The sequence below is a fragment of the Oryza sativa genome, chromosome 7 (assembly GCF_034140825.1).
Source record: "Oryza sativa Japonica Group chromosome 7, ASM3414082v1".
NCBI classification, from domain to species: Eukaryota; Viridiplantae; Streptophyta; class Magnoliopsida; order Poales; family Poaceae; genus Oryza; species Oryza sativa.
Genome location: NC_089041.1, coordinates 6,772,999 through 6,785,152, shown reverse-complemented (window position 1 = coordinate 6,785,152; position 12,154 = coordinate 6,772,999). Strand labels below are relative to the sequence as shown.

At 36.4% G+C, this 12,154-nt stretch overlaps 1 long non-coding RNA gene across 11 annotated transcripts; it reads left to right on the top strand.

The window, feature by feature from the left end:
- Positions 1 to 7,282: 7,282 nt before the first annotated feature.
- On the top strand, positions 7,283 to 10,974 carry LOC9266917 (uncharacterized). Of its 11 annotated transcripts, none has more exons than XR_010742702.1 (7): positions 7,283 to 7,521; positions 7,930 to 8,014; positions 8,138 to 8,222; positions 8,361 to 8,413; positions 9,431 to 9,570; positions 9,908 to 9,964; positions 10,637 to 10,974. It is a non-coding gene; the product is annotated as an uncharacterized lncRNA (long non-coding RNA). The 11 variants fall into 11 exon arrangements; XR_010742700.1 differs by having other exon boundaries at positions 8,303 to 8,413; positions 9,388 to 9,570; XR_010742701.1 differs by having other exon boundaries at positions 7,641 to 8,014; positions 9,444 to 9,570.
- The last annotated feature ends 1,180 nt before the right edge of the window (positions 10,975 to 12,154 follow it).

Sequence of the window (12,154 nt, the reverse complement as noted above, 5' to 3'; positions counted from 1 at the left end):
TCAGCTTGTTGGAAAAGTACACCGACGGAAGCTTCTTTCCTAATGCATCCTGACCCTATGACGCACTCTGGGTCGAAACAAAATTTTACATGATCGTTGAAGCTCGCGAAAGGGACGTTTTGAAGGAGAAATGAACTTACAGTAGCAGCTCTCATAATGTGGTGCCCATGTGTAGCCATGCACTGTTTAAACAGTTGTGTGTAAGGTTGACTGCCGTTCTCTGCGCATTTCAGCCCCTAATTAAATTTTCAGTCGGTTATGAAAGCTGCGAAGTGTTTGCAAGCTTGATACAAGCAATATTATTGTCATCTAAACTTATAGTAGTACTCTCTATGGTCACATTTTGGAATGCATGCAGGAAATTAACATGTCTAAACTTTAACCATTGATATTGCTTTGAATTTTCTAACTCAACAAAAGGGTACGGCTAGAGTTGTCATTTTATAATAGTTCCAAAATAATACTTCTGTACATTTTTAAGTGTTTCACTAGTAAATTCATAGTAAAACAAGTGGGTTAATTTGATGACCGTGTTGTTGTTCAAAGGACACTTACATATTTCCGAGATAAAACATAAGTGCTAGTGGTGACTGGTGGTATGCAACATATATTTTGTGAAATTAGAGGGATTGATTTTCCAATGAGACCAATATGCAAATAAATAAGACATTAACAATGTGCAATTTAAATAAAATCTTTGAATATAAATTGAAGGAGTTCTGTCTGAACGGACATAGGCTAGACATCTGAAACTGTGAAATCATTGTCATGATTAATATTTGTGATGAACAATTGGCTTTGCAAATGATTTAATCAATGAATTGGTTTGAAAAGATGTATGGATGTTGGTGTGAGTGCGTGTGACTACTGTGGGTCAGGTTGTGATATCTGTGCCCAGAAACGGTTGTTTTGTTTGATTGTGTGTAGGTGACTTGAGGTCAGCCTTGGTCAATGGTGAGGACTGGGACTATGTTCAGGGAGGAATAGAGGTCTAGTGTGGTCGGGATACCATTTGAGAAGGTGACTAGAGTCAGGATTCTTGGAGGTCAACTTGAGTCAGGATTCTTGGAGGTCAACTTCGGTCAACGGTGGGGATCGGGACTAAACTCAGGGAGGAGTTGAGGTCCAGACGGTCAAGGATACCGGGTGACGAAGTTGGGTACGAGATGGCACACGGTGGATGAACACCGTGTGGGAGAGATCTTCGCAATAGGCTTCACAACGTGTGCGTGCAAGTGCCGGTGTTCGCGAAGGAGATTGGAGTGAGAAATTGAGAAAAGGGTTTATGGTGCTACAGTACAAATGGTACTGTAGCATGCATATGGATGGTATCGATGCATGTATGTGGCTCGGTGCGTGCTTCATGCATGTGTGCTTGCACAGGTCCGAGCGGCAGTCGGCCTGGAAGGCGCAAGGCAGGAGAGACCGAGAGAGACCGAGTTTGACTCGGTGGATTTGTTGTGGCCGGTTGCTGGCTGCAGTTTTGGAAAGTTGTAATCGATTTTGGAAATTAAGAATAGAGTCCTAGTGGAACTAGGAGTTGCACTCCTACTTTGAGTAGGGGGTTTTTGTGGTATAAATAGAGAATGAGCGTGAGGCTTTCTGTATCGCTTTGAGAGCAATTGAGTTGATAGTTTAGTTAGGGTTTCGAGTTTAGTCGAGATTTTTGTAAGGAGTGCTGTTGTTGCACTTTGTAAACACAAATAGAAGCAATAAAGTTGTCATCTACTTCGAGAGTTCTTCGATTTGTGTTCATCGAGTACGGCGATCACACCCGCGGCAGGGAGGCGGTTCAACCAGCGACAAGGCGTTGGTTAGATCGGCGGCGTGCAAACGGTCCGACCGGCGGCGACAGAACTACGTCGAGATTTCCATCGATTCGAGGGTAACTTTTATTTCCGCTAAAAGTTTTTGGGTTTTTGGTTTTCCTAACTATTCACTCCTCTCTGGTAGGCTTGGTTACTTGTATTCGATCCTACAGAAACTTACCTTAAAAAATGAATCTGAAAAAAAAACTCAAGAGTCCACACTAGTGCTATATATACTTTCATGCATTCGGCAAATAGCCTTGTCTTCTCGTACTCTGTTTTGCTTGTCTGGACTAGCTTAGTTCTTTCCTTCAGACGACGCATTAGATGGGCAAAGCCAATAAGGGTAAACAACCTGATTGTGAGCCAGTGTGTACTACGTTGCGCTGTCACAGGGAGGCATTAGCAAGCTTGAGGGTTGGTGCTGCCATGTTCTCTCTAATTTCAATTGCAGTGTTGATACCAATCGCTAGGCATTCCCTGATGCACAATTTAATCATGGATTCTATCTCCCGAGCAGTTATCTGCAGATAGACAGAGGCCATAGGATTTCGTGCCATCCAGCACAAGTTTGGTTCCCAGTGCATCCTAACCCTATACAAAGCTCACTCAAACATGTTGATTTTCTTGGTTCTAGTTATATAGTTGCGAGAATTTGTATATGTGTTCTGAAAATTGGATGACTTCAAACACCCTGTGGTGCATGTTCACATATATATGAACGTGGACATGTCTTTGAGTTTCATATTAACGGTCTTTAATGTGCACTCCAACTGTATATGAGATGTTGGTTGAGTAGTATGTCCTCCCATGTGATGGTTTTAATCTTAGGTACCCTTGATCATCATCTACAACCTTTTGTTTTATTGTGTCTGAAAAGCCATAAACATTATAGCCGTATCTTGTTGTAGAGAATGTGGTTTCTGGTTTAATTATAATCATCATGCAATATATTACCTATCTTTAAAGGAACTAGGAAAGTAGCCCGCGCATTCGCGCGGGCATGTATTGTACAAATGATTAAACTTTTCGGTTTAGCCGATTTCATAGGGCATCACCGAAATTTCGGTCCAAAATTTTGAACAAAATTTAGTTGAATTTGAACAAATATTACCAAAATTCATGAAAAAATAAAAAAATTTGGCCGCAATAATATCGTATCGGAGGGGTCTGAAATGGCCGAAATTTCCAACCCTGATTATACATTGCGTTTGAAATATATATATAAACAGAATATCAATCGGCTGACACCTATTATGTTTAAAAGTACATTTTTTTATTTGAATAAGACACATCAGGTGAAGCCTCCGCTGTTCTTTGGCATTTTGCTTTGATAATTTTTCCAATATATTTGTTAGATTTAAAAATATATCATATTTAATACATCTGTATAAATAATTATCTATGATCTCTTTAATATATAGAAGGAAGTTCGATTCAGTTTGTTTGGAAAACATGTCTAACAAATCAAGTGTAAATTAGAAGTAAGGTGTTTGGCTATTTTTTTAATAGAATGTTTACATGCTTTGTTTTTACAAATTCTAAAGAACTATATTGTTAATAAATACTCCCTCCATTCCAAAATATAAGGCATAACCACCCCTAACCCAAAAACCAAGAAATAATTATTATCATCTTATAGTTTGGATCATCCTAATAAATATAATGCATGCATCCAATAGAATTAGAGAACATGAGAGTGGAGGATTTAAAAAAGTAATAATTTAATAGAGAATGGGTCATAGTTAATTGCCTACATGCATGCATGCCTTATATGAACATCTAAAAAAAGTGGTTGTGCCTTATTTATGGAATGGAGGGAGTATGTTTTATTTGTACCATCAAGTAGTTCTCCTTCTAGTAGGTTTAAGTTGATGCAAGTTGTTACATACTTACATATAAATTAATAAAGACATGTCATATACCTCGCTTCCTTATGATTGGTGCGATCTATACTATCTTTTTCAAAAGAATATACCTAGTTAACATGAATCCAAAATTTAATAGTAACAAATATGACTTTTCAAAGAACTATATACTGTGAACCTTAGTCCAGTTTATATATGTAATAATATGTGGAGAAAGTCATAATTCTATGATATAGGATAGATGTAAGGCCATTAATGTCTAAGCATTTTAAAATTGTTATGAAAATGGAACATGCAATGGTTGATCCAATTTTAGTGAAATGTAAGAACCCATTTTTTAAGAACTTATTATATTTTCTATTACCTGCTTTATTTTATATTTTATACCAGTTCAAAATATAGGCTTTTTGGATCTTTAAATCATTATTTTAATTATAAATACAACAATATTTAGATTAGAATTCAGATGCATATGCATAGCTTGCAATTTATGCATGTTTTAATATTTTTGATTACTTTTGGCTATATAAACAGGAAGGGGTAGAGTGGAGAGCTCAAGCCGAGAAGAGAAGGGACGAGTAGTGCCGAGTTGCGCGTATGTTTGGGGGAGGGCGAAGTGGAGGGGTGTTTTTTTTTCTATTTTATCTAAATGATTTAAGTAAAACCGATGATCTATTTTTTCTCAATTTTTTTGTTATTTTTTCTAATTTTTAAAACGTAACACATTGAGGCTTAAGATTTTCTAAAAAGTATATCTATTGGTTGAAAATAATGGATCGAGTGGAAACTGATAGTCAGATGATTTTTCTTCTAATTTGTAAAGTTTTATTTTTATTTAAGGCGTAACACGTGACGCCTTAAGCGCGCTTAGAGGATGTACAATGATTTACGATAATATAATACTTATTTTCATTTTGTATTATGGTCTGTCTTTTTTCTATTTGGTTACCATGCAAAGGAACGGTGTCTATGTTTAAATAACGTATTTTCATTTTTATAGAGTGAAATATGGGTATCATGGATCTTAAATTATCTATTTAATTAAAAATAAAGCAAAAATTCAAATAAGTTAACATTATGATTTAAGAGGAAGAGAGAGTTGAAGGGAAGAGATTGCACGTGCATATAATTTTAATAATTATTTTTACCGGGTTGTAGTGTTTTAGTTGCAATTACTTTTTTAACTAAAAATTGAAAAATTATTTATTTATTGATTAAAATATATCCTTTGTACTTGTCTTTTCCAGTATATTCACAGTAGATATTAAAAATACGAACACTACAATCTAATAATGTTATTTTGACTTATTCTAATGTTATAATGGGAGAATAGCTTTTTAAAGCATTCCTGTGTCTTTAAATGTAAAATAATCAAATAATCTAAAGACATAAGTTTATGAAATATTAGTTGTGTGAGTTAGATGTTATAGTTGCTTATTTTTTGCATAGGTTTTGCTTTCTAACAAACATATTTTGGAAACATTACTCATAGTATATTCATTTTACTTTTATGATTGTAGACCTAATTTAATTATTATGAAGTTATGTATGATGATAAAATCTATATTATTATCATTATTTTATATATTTTTATAATTGCTTGAAGGGCACGCAAAAGTCAGGAAATCTAAACCAAAATGGCATTTTTTTCAAAGGTAAATTGTAGTGAAATATGGTCTTCGATAGTAAATTTAGTTATAAATAATCTAAAGATTTACGCGGATCAGAAATTAGTTGTGTGATTTAGAAGCTTAATTGTTTAACACAAAATTATTGCTTATCTAACTAATAAGGAATGAAAATAGGAGAAGGAATAGTTGAAAATTGGAGAAATGAATTGAAGGAAGAGGAGGCGTACATACGTACGTTCGTTTTTGTAAAAAAAAAAAGTAACTTATACATACATACATACAGACTTAGGTGGGCCCGGGTTTAGGAGAGGAATTTTTTCTTGAAAATTAATCTAATGGTTGTAAATAATAGGTCCACCAAATTTAATAAAAATATGTTTTGTTATTTTAGAATTTTTAAGAATTTCACTATTTTATTACAGCATCACATGGCAACTTAGGAGCGTTTGTAGGATGTCATATGGCGAATTAGGAGCATTTTTGGGATGTTTAATGGACTTTTAGGCATCTAATCTAATGTTCTAAATCATTAATCGGGTCCACCAATTTAAATGAAAATCGACGGTGATATTTATGTAAATTTATAGAGTAATATGTTTTATCATTAAATAATAGTAAATATATTTTAAATATCATCATTTTTTTACAATGGTACTAAGTACGTATGTTTTTTTTTTCTTATTGATTTTATGGTAATTCTGTGGGTAGTTTTTTTTTCTTCTGACGTGAATAGTAGGTAAGCTTCATTCGTTTCTTCAGTTGTATGTACGTAAGTTTTTCCCATGTACATAAATACGTAATATTTAGGATGATTTTTTTATGATTTTGACCTTTCTCTTAAAAGTTTTATTTAGGATTTTTTTAAAGTTGATTGTATATATTTGTGTTGTAAAGACACCTTCGGAGCAAATAAATTCTAAACTCAAACCAATCAAAACCATGGAATCAAGTAAATATATGGATTAAAAATTATAGCAATTAACTTGAACTTATCTAACTGTTGATTCCTTCTGAAATTGATCGCTGTAAAATAGGAATAGAGAATATGAGAGGAGGGTATGGGGTAGATGGACAGATTGACGGACGGACGTACGTACGTAGGAGGTGGTGGGGGTATGGGTGGGGTGGGATTTAAATTTAATCTAATGGTCTAAAATATCAGGCCCACCAATTTAAGTGAAAATAGACGGTTAGATTTAATAGAGCCACGTGGCGGCCTAGGAACATTTGTAGGAGCACCACGTGACGGCTTGAGAGCGTTTGTAGGAAGTTTAATGGACTTTTAGTATATAATATATATATTGCTATAAAAATTTTGGCAATTTCATCTCTATCAAAAATAATAACCACCATCATTTCTGATGGTAAGAACTGTAAAATTAAAAATTTAGGTTTATATTCTTTTAGCAATATGTCCCAGTTGACCCAACACATATGTACGTGTATATATATACACATATCCTCCTTTTCTTATCTTAGTAACACACTGCAATCTCAGGTAACACGCATATATGTGATCGATTATAGATCGAATCCTTTTTATAAGCAATACCGCTTCGTTATTGGTATGTTATATTGTAAACAGATCAAAGGATATCGCCAGGCATTCTAGGAGGACCTACCTGGCTGCCTGAAGGAGATGTAGAGAGGGTTTACTGGCCCGTACTGTCTCTTGCTCGCCAGCATCTATACTACTATAAAAAGTACGAGTTCATCAAACATCTGTCCTTCCTGATCCTTAGATCTATTCATCCAATGGCTTATATTAAAAGTTGGATCACCCCTGCAATTAGCGATCACCCACTAATCTCATACCTCGAGTAAACAGCGGTTACAGCAAAATAGCGATCGGATTAGCGCTCTTACCCGTCCTTTCCCCAAACCGCCGGGCGCACCCCACCGCCGTTGGGCATTCCCCACCCCGTGTCTGCGCATCCCACCGGCGCCCTTCCCCCCCCCCCCCCCCCCCACATCCGTGCCTCACTACTGCCGCGCTTTCCCCCACTGCGGGTTCCCCTCGCGCGCGTTCGCGCTTCACCACCGCCGTGCCTTCCCCGCTGCCTCCTCAACTCCTCGCCGCCACCGGTTCCCTACTCCGTCTGCAACCGCCACCATCGGAGCCGTGGATCCATCGCTGCCTTCAACTCCACTTGCGATCCGGCGTGACGACAGGAGTGCAGCTGCGACTACTGGGCTTCCATGGTTCTGCTCAAGGTACGTGGGAGGGGTTCTCCTTGGCTCCTATTGCTGGTTCGGTTTCTGTGCGCTTGCCGCTTGGTTCAGCTGCTGCTGCCTGCGTATTATTCTGATTGTGTATTTGGGATTTTATACAGATTAAGCCAGTTGGGGATTTTACTTTAATAGGGGAACCCGGTCTAGCTCACCCACCCAACGAATTTTAGACTAACGCCTAGAGGCCACGTTGTTAGCAATGACAGTGGCCGTTGGGGGTTAATTAGCACCGCCAGCTTGTGGGGATCAAAGAGTACCAGTGGCAGCCTGCAACCAACAGGATGTCGCCAGAGAATGAACTGAAGCTGCAGCCAACCATGTCCTAGAAAATAGTAACTCTCTTATCAAATGTTGTTTTGGATGGATAAATTGTGATTTATTGTTTGGTAGGGACTGCGGTGGAGTTACAAATTATGAGAATGAGCTATAAGAGAAGGGGTAAGAATGGAATATAGTAATAGGTGATCAACACCAGGTGAATTAGTGAACTTGTATATTTTTGCTATCCAACCCAGTTCAATTTCATCTAGAGGGATTATTGCTTTCCAGTACATGCTTCTGATTTTTCTGTAACCAAAGTCAGCTCCTTGGTTTCCAGGGAAAAGAAAGTGAGCTCCTTGGTCAGAGAGGTAACAAACAAAATGCTCATATCCTAGGCTAGGCTCTCCACCGCCTCCACTCAGGTGCAATTCAAGTACCTTAAATTTATTTGCAAGCCCATCCTTAGTATTAGTATGAATGCCAATTTCAATTTCCTTATCAGTGGTAGCACTGACTCAAAGCATGTTTTGTACGTGGGAAATGATACAACTGAGAGATAGATGAAGGAGAAGACGGCACCAGTACCTAATTTGCTGAAAGAAGCAAATCATCCGTGAGTACCTAATAGCCTGTGAAATATAATCTTCTTTACACAACTTAACTTATATAATATTGGATGATTTTTTAAATCTAGGAGGAGCTACCTCCCAATTCTAGATACAAAGACGTGAAAACTTTTGTGTATTCTCAAGAAAAAAGTCTAAGAGGGACTATAGTAAAGAAACTGGCGAAGTTATAGAGATTTGATTATTGTCGTACTGTAGACTTCCCCTGTCATTTTAGACATCTTGCACATTGAAACAGTTAACAATGTATGATGCCTTGCTCACTAGCTTTTTTCTGAAATATGCAAATAATAGTACATTGTCAATATAAAATTCAACCTGGTATTATTACTTGATTCCCAGAGGAAATTCCAAGCTAAAAAGAGCAGAGTAGGATATTCATTCTAAAGGTGAACGCTAGCAATGTGAATCATCTGAGATTGAGAAGGTCATTACTTATAGAAATATTTTTATAAAAGTTTGTATGCATGGATTGTTCTAGATGTTTTGTTTCGTAGATCTGTACAATTTTTACCAATAGACATTGTTAGTTACCTCATGTGCTTCTTGTTGATGCAAATTTTGTTTTTCTCCTCCCACCGCTTGGCCCAGCCCACATATGTGACTGACTGTGTCACAGTCCCTGTATATCTTTGTCATTGTTACTACTAAAGACATGTGGAGACCGTTATGGACTAAAAATACTGCATACTTTAGTTTCAGGATGAGGCCATTCTAATATTTCTGCTGCTACAAGCCCCTATAGTCCTATACTTCTATGCACCATCACTTGATACTTTGGACATCATTATAAGCAATGGTATTGCATGTAGAGTATTATATTGATATTACTGGATATCATGCTTTCATACACATGACAAATTCAGATTTATGCAGTGATAATATTTTCCTTGAACATTTTAAGTTTAGTTCTATACACATAATTCATGATAACTGAATATGTAAAACGTTTTTCCTACAGTTCAAACATGCAATTGCTTGTGTACAAAGGATTTGTCTTTCAGTTTTCATTAATAGGAACCCCTGAATTGAAGAAACGGCTCTGGAGTGCTTATGTTCTTCCCCTGTTGGAGCTGGTTCTTCCTTAGGCCTGTAGCAATGATCCACTTCATTGCCACATATTCAAACACCATGTACTCATGAGGTATGCAGTATTTTGTATACAGTTTCATCTCAGAGGAAAAAACTAAGCTTTTGCATCTAAAAAAATCCGCATGCCATTTGGCTCATAATTATATTGGATAGTTTTTTGTTTGGTGCAACATTAATTTGATGTGGTAAAAAAATTTCTTAACTGAACTTCTTGCGCATCTATTATGAACTATGGAATGATTACAATTACGAAACATGTCATGTTAATTTATGGTTCTTTGCCTTGCACGTGCATTATTCTGTAACTTCTTTTGTCATTATATTTCTATTTTTGAATATTACCCTAGCTGGATGTAATTCGATTCAATCATCCCCTCTGTTGTTCTCAGATGATATGGAACTGTGACTTCCCCTCTGGTCCTGAGGCCTGATTGTTGCAGGTGAAGGTGAGCTCTGTTAGAGGAAAACACGTAAATGTTTTGGCAGACTGCAAAGCTAGACCATGGATGCCATCATGTGGTTGGGGCTTATCCTATAGGCAATTAGTTCTGAGCTCCACTGTACTTTTGTTCTTAGGCTAATTTTCAATATCATATTCCCATGTGGCAGTAGATTATTATTACGTGGTAGCTCAAACTAATGTGATGCAGTTTCTGGGTATTCCAATTTGTGCATTTCTTAATTTAATCATATATTTGACTGGAATGGGCATATATGTGACTTTGATAGCTAGATATGTAAAAAAGTTTTGAGATTTCTGGACATCTTTCATTTGTCAATGCAGTTCCTTTCTTTTCTACTATTGAAGGCAAGAAATATAATTTACATTACCTTTTTTATCAGCTATAGTGTTTTTGTTGTTAGCCTTTGAAGCTATTGCTTGTAAAGTGCTGTAATCATCTCGAAAAATTATTATTTCAGCCAGTTGACATTGCAAGTCAATTAAGTAAATTTACATGTGGCATAAATCATTTGTAGCTTGTTTATCCTGTTATGATAATTCCCCATATTTTAGATACCATATTTGAATTGCACTGCCACAAGGATCACTGCATATCTACAATATTGTTGGTAAGAAATATATACATTGTTAATGCTCTTATTTCATATACTCGCAGTAGGAGTTATGGCTTCAATCCATTTCACCTGTTAAGACTGAAGAGCATTGTAATGGACTGAGTATAGACAACATGTCTCAAGATTATTGAAGTGGACGGAATGTAGACCACATGTCTAAAGATAATTGAAGCAGAGAACGATTTGTTTAGACAGGAGAGCACTGTAAATGTTGCTGCTCTCCAAATTCCTTCTGTAATGTATCTCTTACACTACCTCATATGTATGTATATTGCCTAAAGGGACAATTTACGCCCATGTGTTGGATACTGCCTACCCCTACTTTGGTGATGAACATCAAGGTTCAGAGAAAAAAATGTTTTTGTTTTACCGTGATTCAGCAGGTGGAGTTAATATGCGAAGTTCAGATAATTTCAGCAGGGTTTTGTTTTAATGTGTATCTGACAAACCACAACATTCAATTAGATAATTTTGATAAAATTGAGAAAAACAATATGTTCTAAGTCTGTATATAGAAAATGATTTTATTAGACGTGTATTAAACGTGCTTGACCATTGCAAGATTTTCATATAGTAATTTTGGCAAGTCCAGAAGCTGATTGATTGATAGCTGGAGGTGTGGTTTTGTTTGCAGGTGCTCAAACCAGGCTGCTTTAGAGCTTCAACTAGCTCATTCATTCAAGACGTCGCCTCTCACATCTACCTCAACTGAAAAATGACAAAAAATTGCTACAATTTGTAAACAGATTTGCGTACTTCAGTACCATCAGCGTGACAGATGTCACTGTGCCTGTATTCTTCCTTTTGGCTCACAACTTCATCACTATAACTGCAACCTTTTCTTGCAGAACGATCATATTATCACAGCAACCTAATGATGTTGTTAGCAACCATCCAATTTAGCAACCTAATGATGCTGTTAGTAATTATCTAATCAAACCGTAATGAAAGAAATGACCATTTGCATAAACACTAGCAAACAGTTACATGACTATGATAATTTGTAACTTGTATTTCATAATCAAATTTTCTCTTACATAGCATCAATGCGAGCCTCTTCGAGTATTGTTGCTTTATGCCATTTTTCTCGGAGATTTATCCCTGTCACCACTAGCTAATGCTTCCGTTAATCATCCGATTTTAAACTGGACCAGCAAAGCAATTGTTTGCACCACCATTAACAAACAGTAGCACCATTTTGGATAATTATAAATACTAAATAAAACAACTGAATTCTTTCTGCCTAAAAAAGAGAGTGTGGCTTGGGGCCAACATGCAAGGCGTTCATTAGGCGGAGATGGCAATGGGCCGTAAACAATTATCGGTGATATATTATTTGATTGTTTGTTTTTTAGAAAAAAAATAATCGATTTGTTTCTCTCTATTGTTATGGTAAAGGTTAAGTTTTTTCTGTTCCATATATGTAAAGTATTTACTATTTGATATTGTTGCAAGGGCACGTGCATGCTAACTAGTATATAGTATATAGAGAAGCCCAAGTACTGAACTTTTTCTGTTCGCATGGACAATTGGTGATACCAGGCAAAATTGCCGGACTG